This window comes from Primulina eburnea, chromosome 16 (genome assembly GCF_022965805.1).
Source record: "Primulina eburnea isolate SZY01 chromosome 16, ASM2296580v1, whole genome shotgun sequence".
In the NCBI taxonomy this organism is placed as follows: Eukaryota; Viridiplantae; Streptophyta; class Magnoliopsida; order Lamiales; family Gesneriaceae; genus Primulina; species Primulina eburnea.
This window is the reverse complement of record NC_133116.1, coordinates 4756964-4769970: the sequence shown is the minus strand read 5'-3', so window position 1 is coordinate 4769970 and position 13007 is coordinate 4756964.

The following is a 13007-nucleotide window of genomic DNA, read 5'->3' as shown; positions in this document are numbered from 1 at the left end:
AATATTCATGAGACATTCTCATCATTTAAATAAATTTCATCTTTCTCTTCATATTGTTTCTTTTAACTTGATAGTTATAATAAAATTGATTTTAAATAATTAATGAAATATGATACATTTGATAAACAGGACCGGCCTAGGGAAGGGTGGGGTGGGGCGGGGGCGGGTTTGACATCCCCGTCCCCGAATTTCATCCACAACTCATGTCCGTCCCGATCTCTGTTTTTTCGGGTTCGAGGAATTCCCAAACCCGAAACTTCGAGGATCAACTTTTCATCATCGTCCTCATCCCGTTTCAAAAACATTAATATGACAAGACGATAACGAATTCGGAGATTAATTTCTCAAACCAAAACTAATTACTATCTGTTATTATTATTGATAATATTAATATCAATATTAATAATATTATTATTAATATTTTAAAAATAATATTATTATTATATTATTGATACTAATAATATTATTATTGATATTATTTTCAGAACGAGTTCGGGGATAGAGTAGTAATCACATATCCGCCCCGAATCAGAACCTAAAACCGAAAAAATCGAGGATCCTTTCGGGGTTTTCCCGTGGGGCCACAAATCCGTGGGAAAAGTTGTCATCTCTAGACCGATCTGTCCCACACATATACATATCTGTGTGATCGTTTCACATGATATCTACTTATGTTTGAAAAACATGTAATTACATATATGTATCGTGGTTTCAATGGATTTATGACCTTTGAAATTAAATTATAATTATAAACCGTAAAAATGTTGGAGTTCATGGCAATATTTTCCTTGCATAATTTTGGGTTTTGAATTTTAACAACGCATTAAATAATTTTGTGCTTTTGCATGGGTGCTTATCTGACAGGACAGATCACGCCTAAGGGATACCCTGAAGGCAAAATTAAATGTAATTATTATACATGCAATCTCATTTTCTTTTTAACCTAATTAAGCTAATATTATTCACTATAAAAATGACCACGAATCTATTTGGAAAACTCGTTTCTTTGCCAAGTCTTTTGCAAAAGTATACTCGCTATTCTAACCATCTATTCATGCGCTCTTAATTCTTTTTCGCTTTTTATATTTATCGTTTTTATTCGTTTTATTGTTACGCGTGTGCAATTTCGAATAATTTTATAGGTTTGAGAAGTGACTCAAGTGAGGAGGAGTACGAGTTGAGGTATTGACATTTAATTTGCATTTGTTTTCATTTATCTGAATGTACTCGATCGGCAATAAACATGAATGCTATAGATTACATATATAATTGATCGATACGAATTTTATGTGCCGAAAAAAATTGATAGTTGTATAATTTCTCGTTTAAAAAGTTATAGATTCGATCGTTAACGAAAATAAATCATATGTCCCCTTGATCCGATAGTTCATTCGTTAACAAAATTAATACGTTTATTTGGTTTTTATAATAATTTTCCCAGTTTATTTATGTGGGTTTTGGATATAAGAACTTAATTTTTCTTGATTAATTTTTGGTTGATTGTCTATATTAATTAGATAATAAATAATTAGTGACATGCATCACCCTTTATTTTGAAGTGGTATAAATCTCCCATATATATATAAATACTGAATCCCATGCAAAAAACAGAAAATATTAACTATAAAGTAGTATCCGAGTTTATAAAAAAAAGGGATGTAAAAATCTTTTGAAATTAATTTCATGTATTTCTAAATCTGTGGAGTCGCTTTATTTTCACACCTTTCCTTTAATTGGAAATAGATCAATGGAGGGTGCAGCAGAGTCGCAAGACAAATCAACTTCTTCTCATACAGAGGTATCTTTTGTCATTTTGCTGATATAATGCTGATGTGTTGTGCCACCAATGCATCTACGTCGCTTCGACATGACGATGTGTGCAGTGTCATATCAATATTTTACTAAAAAATAACCACAATTACCCAGAATTGAAATATACTTAAGTGATATTGAACAACATACACATGATCAAAATCGTAAAGAAACATAGGTGACCAAAAATTGCGGTTTTCCATTTGTATACATTTTTCTTCCATATATATTTAATATGTGAATGTGATTGATTATAAACGAGTAGAGAGAGTCATTATCATATGCGGGAAGAACTACTGAAGATCTGTATTCAGTCTACTTGCAAGGAATTTCACAGCGTTCACAACCACCACCACCACAACAACAACAACAACGCTTGTAAGTGTATATTTTTCGTCAATATTAGAGTCATATTTTTGTATCTTTAGTGTGTTGTAAAATTGTTCGTAACCCAAGAATGTGAATAATGCATGTCCCACTTGATATATTCTTAATTACAGCAGATTCACGCCTAGCTAATTTAATTGCAGGGATCATGCAGCAATTTATCCAGCGTCGTCGTACTCCAACGCTATGTTGCTGCATGCAGCCACAAATAATGCTGCAAACTACCAGAATTTTGCGAGAGGATATCTTTTACCTGAACCATTATACTCTTTCGGGTTTCAGCAGCGCCCGTCTCTGACGCACCGGGTAAGTACGTATGTGCCCGAATTAATCACGAGTATGTATATACCCGTGTTTATAATCGATCGAAGAATTTGAATTGAAAGAATTTCAAATCTACTAGTTAAATCCATTGCATGATCTGTTCGGATGTTTTAAATTTTCTAAATATTTGGTCCTTCTCTATCGCAGGCACTAATTGGAAACCTGCGAGGCGATCCACTGCCAGCCTTGCCACCAAGGTGTATAATGTTTACTAGCTCCTATATTCTTGAAAAATCAGTAAATTTTTATATATGTACACAAACTAGTACTTATTATACCTATATTAATTGTAGAGCGCTGCGATTTGAAGGCATGCCAAATGCAAACGATGTTTCGGATGGTGGTGGCTCTACTACCTACATCGTCGGAGAGAGCTCGGCTCAAGGTGCTGCACCACACAAGGTATATACCGGAACACAGGACATGAGTTGCAGTACTCAGCCTGGTCGAATATCACATTATATATATAATTTAGCTTTTTCTAATTAAAACATTTTTTTTTTTTGTAGAGGACAATGATATCCCAAGGCAATATTAACTTTCAAGGAGAAAACTTCATGGTATTTGATACTCCTGGTCAAAGGTGAATATAAAAATATAGCTCTACAACACACACACACACACACACATATATTTTCTCGTTTGTTAATATATATATATATATATATATATATATATATATATATATATAATCTCGTTTTTTAAATAAATAATATGCTGATTTTCATTAATAATTAATTCTTGGATTGGAAATGGACTTTTTCAGGTACACAGTTTATGATAATAAGTATGAAGAAATTGGTCTTCCTATGGATCCACATATCCGAGCTTTTCTTGCGAGAAACGCAAATGGTAAGTTGCTGTAGCCACAAAAATTCTTTGAATATAGTTAATATAAATTTTCGTTCATAACTAGGGGTGTGCATCGATCGAATATCTGTCTTTCATCGTAATTTATACAAATGATGTATGCATATTTATTTCCGATTAGTATATTGTATATAATCTAACTTATGTTATACTTGAGTTAAATTGATGCTACATTTTATATGTTCAAGTACATAGACAAAATATAAATTTTGTAATGTGTCATTATATAATAAGTAACAATATTTCTTATATTTCATTTATATATAATCGCTTTATGAGAAATATGTTGAATAAATGAAATATAATAAATATTTAAAAGTGATAATTAATTTAATGTTTGCCTATGTTTTCAGGTAATCGTGTGGGAGGATCAACATCGAATACATAGTTCATTAAACGGATGGGATTGAAGCTTTATTAATTTACCTTTATTTACACAAACTACTCGTCGGAAAAAATATTTGTTTATACATTTATATGTAAAATACTCTTTTGTTGTGACATTTGAACTTTCCCTTCATTGTTTGTCGGCAAAATTATTGATGGACGGGTTCTAAATACACACAAAACTCTTATGATATTGTTTCATAGATCAATTTTGTGTGACGGATCTCTTATCCAACCCATGAAAAAATATTGTTTTCAAATTAAAAGTATTAAATTTCACTTTGTATAGTATGATAGGCTTATCCGTCAAGTGTGAGATCGTTTCACATTAGACCTACCCTTTAAATAATATGTATCATTATCATTCAGAACTATATATATATATGGCTACTATATGGCTACAAAATGTAGACGACTACGTTATCATTTTGTGTGAACAATAAGATATTAATTGATTATATATCAATATTTTACTAAAGTTTTACAAAAAATTAGAGTTATAAGCCATTATCTCAACCATATATATATATACATTTAGCATTCATATATTATATATATTATATCATCTCATTCTTCGAACAAAAATATGTCCCATCGTATATTATATAGGGATTGTAAACGAGCTAAATCAAATCGAATAATCCATTCATAGATTATATATGTATGAAAGTCTAATCCCAATTCGAGCCATGGTAAGTGGAATCGAATTCATACTGACATTCATACTCCCATTTATAGATTACTGACATTTTTTTAAGTTAGGATGTTTGGAAAATGAGTAATCGTAATATTAGATGTTTAAAAATATAACAAAAATACTCTTATCGGAGATAAGGTTTGATAATGTATTGTGAAATGTAAATGGACGTGAATGGTAATTTTGGATCATACAAAATATTAGTGTTCAAAAAAAAATTTTCGTTCATGAAACACAAAGAACCGATTTTTTAAAGTAAAAAATAATTAGTCACTTTTTTTTTTTTGAAGTTGCAAACGCTCCAAGTAACAATTTATATTTATCTTCGTAGACGAGAAAATATATTTTTGTGTGTAGTTTTTTTTTTTTATAAAAAAAAAAAACTAACAAAATGTGATTTAATTAAGTAGCGACAACTTTAAATTTTGTTTACATTCTTGTTTTTTCAAAAATAAAAATTCTAACCGTGAATACATTTTAGCACGTACAGATCCAAGTAATCAAAATCAAATCAGGCAAATCTTGCACTAAGTAATTTGATATTGGCAAAAACTTGTGTGAGACGGTCTCATGAGTCGTATTTGTGAGATAAATCTCTTATTTAAGTCATCCATGAAAATGTATTACTTTTTATGCTATGAATATTATTTTTTATTGTGAATATCGGTGTGATTAAGATCCGTGAGACAATCTTTAACATTTTAGACATAGATTTCTTATTATTTAAACATATTCTAAAAAATATTTTTCATGTATTTAAATTTCTGACACGTGAAGCCTCAATAATCACGCGAAAGGTCACCATCGCCTCAAGCCTTCCCAACTCATGATACCACAAATTTCATGAAGTTACAAATATATATTAAAAAAAGAATCGGTCTCATGGGAAATCGTCTTATAGATCTTAATATGTGAGACGGGTCAACCCACCCATATTCACAATAAAAAGTAATACTCTTTGCATAAAAAATAATATTATTTCGTGAATAACACAAATAAGATATTCGTCTCACCAATATGACTCGTGAGACCGTCTTATACAAGTTTTCGTCATAAAAAAAGTATATATTCGATCCTAATCCAAATTAGTCCGAATTCTTATGTTTTGCTTTATAATTTATTAGTTTCTAACATTTTCATTTTTTTGAGAAAATTATGTTTCAGGATCTTTAAATGACATGTTTTTCATTTAATTTCATATCATTTTGTAGGTTAATTTACAATCTTACACTATTAATTAATTTATTCTTTTCCCATTTTAGTTTTTATTTCATCGAAACGTTGATCTAGCACATGAAAATGATGACTAGTTAGTCGAAAAAACTGACGTGTCAAGTGAAAAGACTAAAATCAAAACAATAATTATTTAATAAACTAAGAATGTGAATTGACCAATAAAATAACAAAAAATCAAAAACATAAAAATAAAAAATTACAGGACCAAACTAGTAGTTTTTCCTATGGTTTTTTGTCGATAAAATTGATAACAATGTGAAATAATGGTGTAGATATACAGAAACAATGACTGGAATTGAACCATCAAATCTTGAGTTGTCACAAGCTGTAACACCACCGTTGATTCCAGGTGTCACGTTAATCTATGTAAGCATCATAATATTCGAGAATTACTGTTGTAATTTGGATGTGTGCTTTCACTGTCAAATCGGGTTGAACCCAAAATGTGAAATGCTTTTGAGAAATTGTTTAAAGTAAATCACGCTCTTTGCTATTGACATATTCCAAAGTCAAGTCCTATCCGAACTATTATGAGAAAAGCTATTGAATTTTAAGTTCTAATTTGAGATGTTTTTTTAAAGATAAAACTAGTTTTTACCCTTCAACCGCGTTTATGTTGGGATATCAGGGAAATAAACGAGGTAACATCGCAGCGGAACATCATAAGTGATATCAACAATAAATAAGATGGACACCAATATTTATAGTGGTTCACCCCAAGATTGGGCTACGTCCACTCTAAACCTCTCAAGGAGATCACTTCTTTATTAATAACAAAGAAGACAAGAGAATTGAGAATACAAAGTATTTCACTCAGAACACTCTGATTTTAACACTCACTTTCTCTCCACTAATCCTATTCCTTCCAAGGATAAACACTCCTTAAGAAATCTCACACTAAATCCTTTATCTCACTTCTACACTTATGATTGTAGATGAGAGGATTTGTGTTTTTGGTGTGATTTTGAAATGAAGAATGGATGGGTATTTATAGGAAAAGTTTAGGGAAAAAACAAAAAATAAAACCTCATGGCTTACCTCATTATTTTTGACTAATCAACACATGTGTTAATTGTGTTGTTGAATTCCAAAATTGTGTGCTTTGAATTCAAATATGGGTGGCTTGATTACTTAGCAATTCTCCCCCTCAAGCCCATTTTGTGATTCGATCAAACCTGCAACAGTTCTACAGTATTCCAACTTCCATTTTGGCAATGTCTTGGTCATCATATCAGATCCATTTTCATCTGTGTGAATCTTCTCAAGTTTTAACAACTTCTTCTCCAATACATCCCGTATCCAATGATAGCGTACATCAATATGCTTTGATCTTGAATGCATTGAAGGATTCTTTCCAAGATGAATTGCACTCTGACTATCACAGAACAACTTATATTGATCCTGCACAAAACTTAATTCCTCCAAAAACCCTTTCATCCATAATAGCTCCTTGCATGCCTCAGTTGCTGCAATGAACTCCGCTTCAGTGGTTGATAATGCTACACACTTTTGCAACTTTGACTGCCATGACACAGCTCCCCCTGCAAATGTAATCAGGTATCCTGATGTGGATTTTCGGGAGTCAACATCTCCTGCCATATCTGCATCTGTGTAGCCTACAAGCTCAAGTCTGGATCCTCCAAAACTCAATCTATGTTTAGAGGTTCCCCGTAGATATCTGAATATCCATTTTACTGCAGCCCAATGTTCCTTTCCCGGTTTTGAAAGGAATCTACTCACTACACCTACTGAATGAGCTAAATCCGGCCGACTACATACCATGGCATACATCAGACTTCCAACAGCTGAAGCATATGGAACACTTTTCATTTCTTCTTCCTCATCCTCTGTAATAGGACTCTGCTTTGAGTTCAACTTGAAGTGGTTGGCAAGAGGACATCCAACCGCTTTGGCCTGGTCCATGTTGAACCTCTGAAGTACTTTCTCAATATACTTCTCCTGCGACAACCAGGTCTTCTTGGCATACCTGTCTCGATGGATTTCCATGCCAATAATTCTTTTTGCTGGCCCCAAGTCTTTCATTGAAAAAATCTTGCTTAGTTGCTTCTTTAGGCCTTTGATTTCAGAAGCATCTTTGCCAACAATCAACATATCATCTACATAGAGTAGAAGCACCATCAAATCATCATCAGAGGTATCTTTGACAAACACACAATGGTCTGCAGTGGTTTTCTTGAATCCCTGTTGAGTTATCACCGATTCAAACTTCTTGTACCACTGTCTTGGTGCTTGCTTGAGACCGTACAAACTCTTCTTTAATCTGCACATGAGGTCCTCTTTCCCCTTCTCTTCAAACCCCTCTGGTTGCTCCATGTAGATTTCTTCCTCCAAATCCCCATGAAAGAATGCGGTCTTGACATCCATTTGTTCCACCTCCAGATCAAGCTCAGCTGCTAACCCTAGCACAATCCGGATGGATGTCATCTTCACCACAGGTGAAAATATTTCGTCAAAGTCGACCCCGTGTTTCTGTCCGAAACCTTTGACGACAATCCTAGCTTTGAATCTTGGTTGACTACTGTGTTCTTCGTGCTTCAATCTGAACACCCACTTATTCTTCAAAGCTTTCTTGCCTTTCGGCAACTTCACCAGCTCAAACGTCTCATTATCATGCAATGATTGCATTTCTTCTTGCATAGCCTCCATCCACTTATCCTTGTGTTCACTGGTAATAGCTTCCTCGAAGCTCTCTGGTTCTCCCCCGTCAGTTAGCAGGATATATTCATTTGAGGAATATCTGGTTGAGGGTCGCACTTCTCTTCCAGAACGTGTGGTCATTGTACCACGAGAACTTTCTGCTGGTGGTTCACTGTGAACACGAATCTCATCATCATCTTCATGATCGTTCTGCAATTCTTCATCTTCAACCGGTTGTGGATTTACCGTTGAAGGCCACCATTCCAGATCTTGTTCAGATCCAGAATTCTCCTTTTCCGCAGTCTCCAAGAATTCATTCTCCTGAAATATGGCATCACGACTTCTTATAGGCTTTTTGAGATCTGTATTGTAAAACTTGTAACCAAGTTGATCCTCGCCATAGCCTATAAATATGCACTTTCTTGTTTTGACATCCAACTTCTGTCTTTCATCCTTTGGTATATGAACATAAGCAACACAGCCAAATACCCGCAAATGATTATAGGAAACTTCTTTGCCTTGCCACACCTGCTCTGGGACATCATAATTGAGAGGAACACAAGGTGAGCGATTCAATATATATGCAGCAGCAACCACGGCCTCACCCCAAAATTCCTTAGTCAGCTTTGCATGTGAGAGCATGCTTCTGACTCTTTCTGCCAAAGTTCTATTCATCCTCTCAGCTAATCCGTTGAGTTGTGGTGTCTTTGGTGGTGTTGTTTGATGTCTGATTCCGTTCTTTTTGCATATCTCATCAAAGGATCCAATGTATTCTCCTCCATTATCCGTTCGAATACATTTGAGTTTAATGCATGTTTGCCGTTCAACCAAGTTTAGAAAATTGTTGAATGTTTCCGCAACTTGGTCCTTGGTTTTGAGTGTCCACACCCAAATTTTCCGAGAATGATCATCGATAAAAGTTACCCAGTACCTCGCTCTTCCGAGCGACAATGGCATCGGACCACATAGATCTGAGTGCACCAGATCTAGAATTTTTTCGGCTCTGCTAGGAGGTGAACTTTTGAATGATATCCTGTTTTGCTTTCCGGCTAAGCAGTTTGTGCATTGTTTCATATGAACCTGCTTTATACCGGGCAGAACTTGCTTGCTCACAAGGCGTGTAAGATTCTTTTCACTTATGTGACCAAGACGTCGGTGCCACAACTCTGTTGAGTTTTCTTCCCCTGCGTAGTTCACTCTTTCGGAATGATTTTCCTGAACTACATATAGCTTTGACATCTTTAATCCCTTTGCCACCACAAGTGATCCTCTTGAAATCTTACATACCCCATTTCGGAAGGTTGTACAGAAACCTTCTTCATCGAGTCTTTCGACTGATATCAGACTCAGGCGCATATCTGGCACATGCCTGACGTCTTTCAGGATCAGTGTAGAGCCATCCACGGTAGTCAAGCTCACATCTCCTTTTCCCACGACTCTGGATAAGTCGTTATTCCCCATCCTCACCACACCAAAGTCTCCTTGTGTGTAGGATGTAAAGCATTCTCTTCGAGATGTGACGTGGACTGTTGCTCCACTATCGATCACCCAACTAGTTACTTGAGTTGCCAAATTTACGGACTCCTGCTCTAGCTCGTGAACAACATTGAACTCGTCAATGGCGTTTGTTTGCTCATCATCGGTTTCATGTTTGTTTTTCGGTTGCCGACAATATTTTTTAATATGTCCGTTTTCTCCACAGCGATAACACTTTACGTTGGCATATCTCCCCGAGGACTTGCTTCTTCTTGGCTTCTGATTTGTGTTTTTCTTGATCTTGCTTCTTCCCCTTGACTCAGCAGCCAAAATATCTGACTGTGAGGTAGAGGAACCTTGAGATCTCCGCCTCATCTCTTCATTCAAGATGCCACTCTTGATGAAGTCCATACTCACGGCTCCTCCTGGTGCTGTGTTCGTGAGTGATACCTTCAGAGTCTCCCAAGACTCTGGCAATGAAGCTAGCACAATCAGAGCTATCACCTCGTCATCAAGTTTTATGCTCATACTTGATAACTGCTCCACGAATCCTTGAATCTCGTTCAGATGATCTGCGACCAGAGTTCCTTCTTTGTATCGAACCTGGACAAGCTTGCTCAAATAGAACAATTTGTTGTTACCACTTTTGGAGGCATATAGTGTCTCCAACTTTGTCCAAAGCGTACGAGCATGTGTCTCGTTAGAGATGTGATTATACACGTTGTCATCGACAAATTGTCGGATGTACCCGCAGACTTGCTCGTGCTCGAAGTTCCATTCAGCATCTGATTTATCATCTGGTTTAGACTCGCTGAACACCGGTAGGTGCATCTTGGTGACGAATAGAAGATCTTTCATCTTACTTTTCCAAAGTTGATAATTAGAGCCATTAAGGCTAATCATCTTGCTTGTGCGTACCTCCATCTTTTGTGAATGCTACCAACGAATAATCGTCAAAGCCTGAACACAAAAGAACCACTTCCCTAATACTGTCTAGAAAGCCTTTTCTGATGTGGAAGTTCAGACTAAGCTGCAACCACAGAGCATACGAGGACTTCCTATAGTATTTGAGAATCTAGCTCTGATACCAGTTGTTGGGATATCAGGGAAATAAACGAGGTAACATCGCAGCGGAACATCATAAGTGATATCAACAATAAATAAGATGGACACCAATATTTATAGTGGTTCACCCCAAGATTGGGCTACGTCCACTCTAAACCTCTCAAGGAGATCACTTCTTTATTAATAACAAAGAAGACAAGAGAATTGAGAATACAAAGTATTTCACTCAGAACACTCTGATTTTAACACTCACTTTCTCTCCACTAATCCTATTCCTTCCAAGGATAAACACTCCTTAAGAAATCTCACACTAAATCCTTTATCTCACTTCTACACTTATGATTGTAGATGAGAGGATTTGTGTTTTTGGTGTGATTTTGAAATGAAGAATGGATGGGTATTTATAGGAAAAGTTTAGGGAAAAAACAAAAAATAAAACCTCATGGCTTACCTCATTATTTTTGACTAATCAACACATGTGTTAATTGTGTTGTTGAATTCCAAAATTGTGTGCTTTGAATTCAAATATGGGTGGCTTGATTACTTAGCAGTTTAGCGCGTAAATATTTTATGAGGGATGGGCAAAAAAAAAAGAAATAAATATCGACAATCCTATAGATCTATTTCAGTCGGAGTTTTCAGTTTTGTTGAGCATATCAGCGACATTTGAGTTGTGTCTAAACAAATTACTAATGTATCGTATTGATATCGAATTTTGGCTATATAAATAAGTGAAACTCAATCTAGACAATTTATATGATGATTTTTATAATTTTTTCCCTGCAAGATAATAATCTACCATGCTTATGCATTGGATTTATTAAAATGTTTGTATTATTGCCATTTAGTTTGTTTTAATTTTAGTAAAATTGAGTACTCAAGTTCATCTCATATATCTAATAAATAAAAAATATATTTAATGAGCATTTAATCGATTTAATCATCCTATAAATTGATTAACTTTAATTTGTTAAAAATATAATATAATAATATTATATTATATTTTTAAAATAATTTAATTACTTTTACTCGTGCGTAATGTCTATCCGATCCTCAACACCATTTTTTTATTTTCTACCTCTATTATCACTTTAGAATGTTTTTTTTAAATATCATTATTATCATTTATTTACTTTGTGGAGGAAAATAAGTTGGGAATTCGTCACATTAGAAAATAAATTATTCTTGCTAAGATGCGAAAATAAATTTGAAAATTTGAATACACAATTAATATTTTTTTACATATGTTTTCGGTAAATTAATAATTTTCTTGTTTGACTAAAATTGTTTTCGAATACTAATTATCATGATTAATCGGTCATTATTGATCTTTAACCAAAAATACAGGTGGTTGAAAAACCTACGAATCATGATAGATAAATACTATTTATTCTTCCATCGTGTTCCATCGTAAAACATTAACGAACGGAATAGAATTTCGCCGTCAAACTTTAAATAAGGAAACACGTTAACAATCGAATTTGACAGTCCGTCGTTAGTATTGATGTTAATTTTTAACGGCACACACATTTTATGTTAACGGCGGAAAATTAGCATATGTAAATATCATCAATGGCTTTAGTTGGGGGTATGTGGCAGCCCGTCCTGCTTGTTAGGTTTTCTTGGAATACCCCATATCATAAAAATTGTAACCCACACGTCTATTATGAGACAGTCTTGTGGATTTATATTTGTGAATGATCGATTCGATCTGTGAAAAATATTATTTTTCTATGTACGGATCGAATAAGGATTGTCCAAGTCCATATATGTAATTCCCAGGTTATTCATTCAACGGATGTGAGTCAACTAACACAGATCTCTCATCCCTGGGAATAAACATTTTTGGAACGTGAAATTTACAAATGACGCAACTATGAGCAGAATGGATGACCTAATTAAAGATAGTTTAACACATAGCAGTGGACTTAACCCCAAAAATAGCTCAAGGGTGGAGGATTGTCCAACTCCATATATATAATTCCCAAGTTTTTTTATCCAACTGATATGAGACAACTAACATACGAAGAACAAGACGTTCCCGTGGACCTACATCTTCATATTTTTAATGGAAACAAATAGAAATCAATGGGGA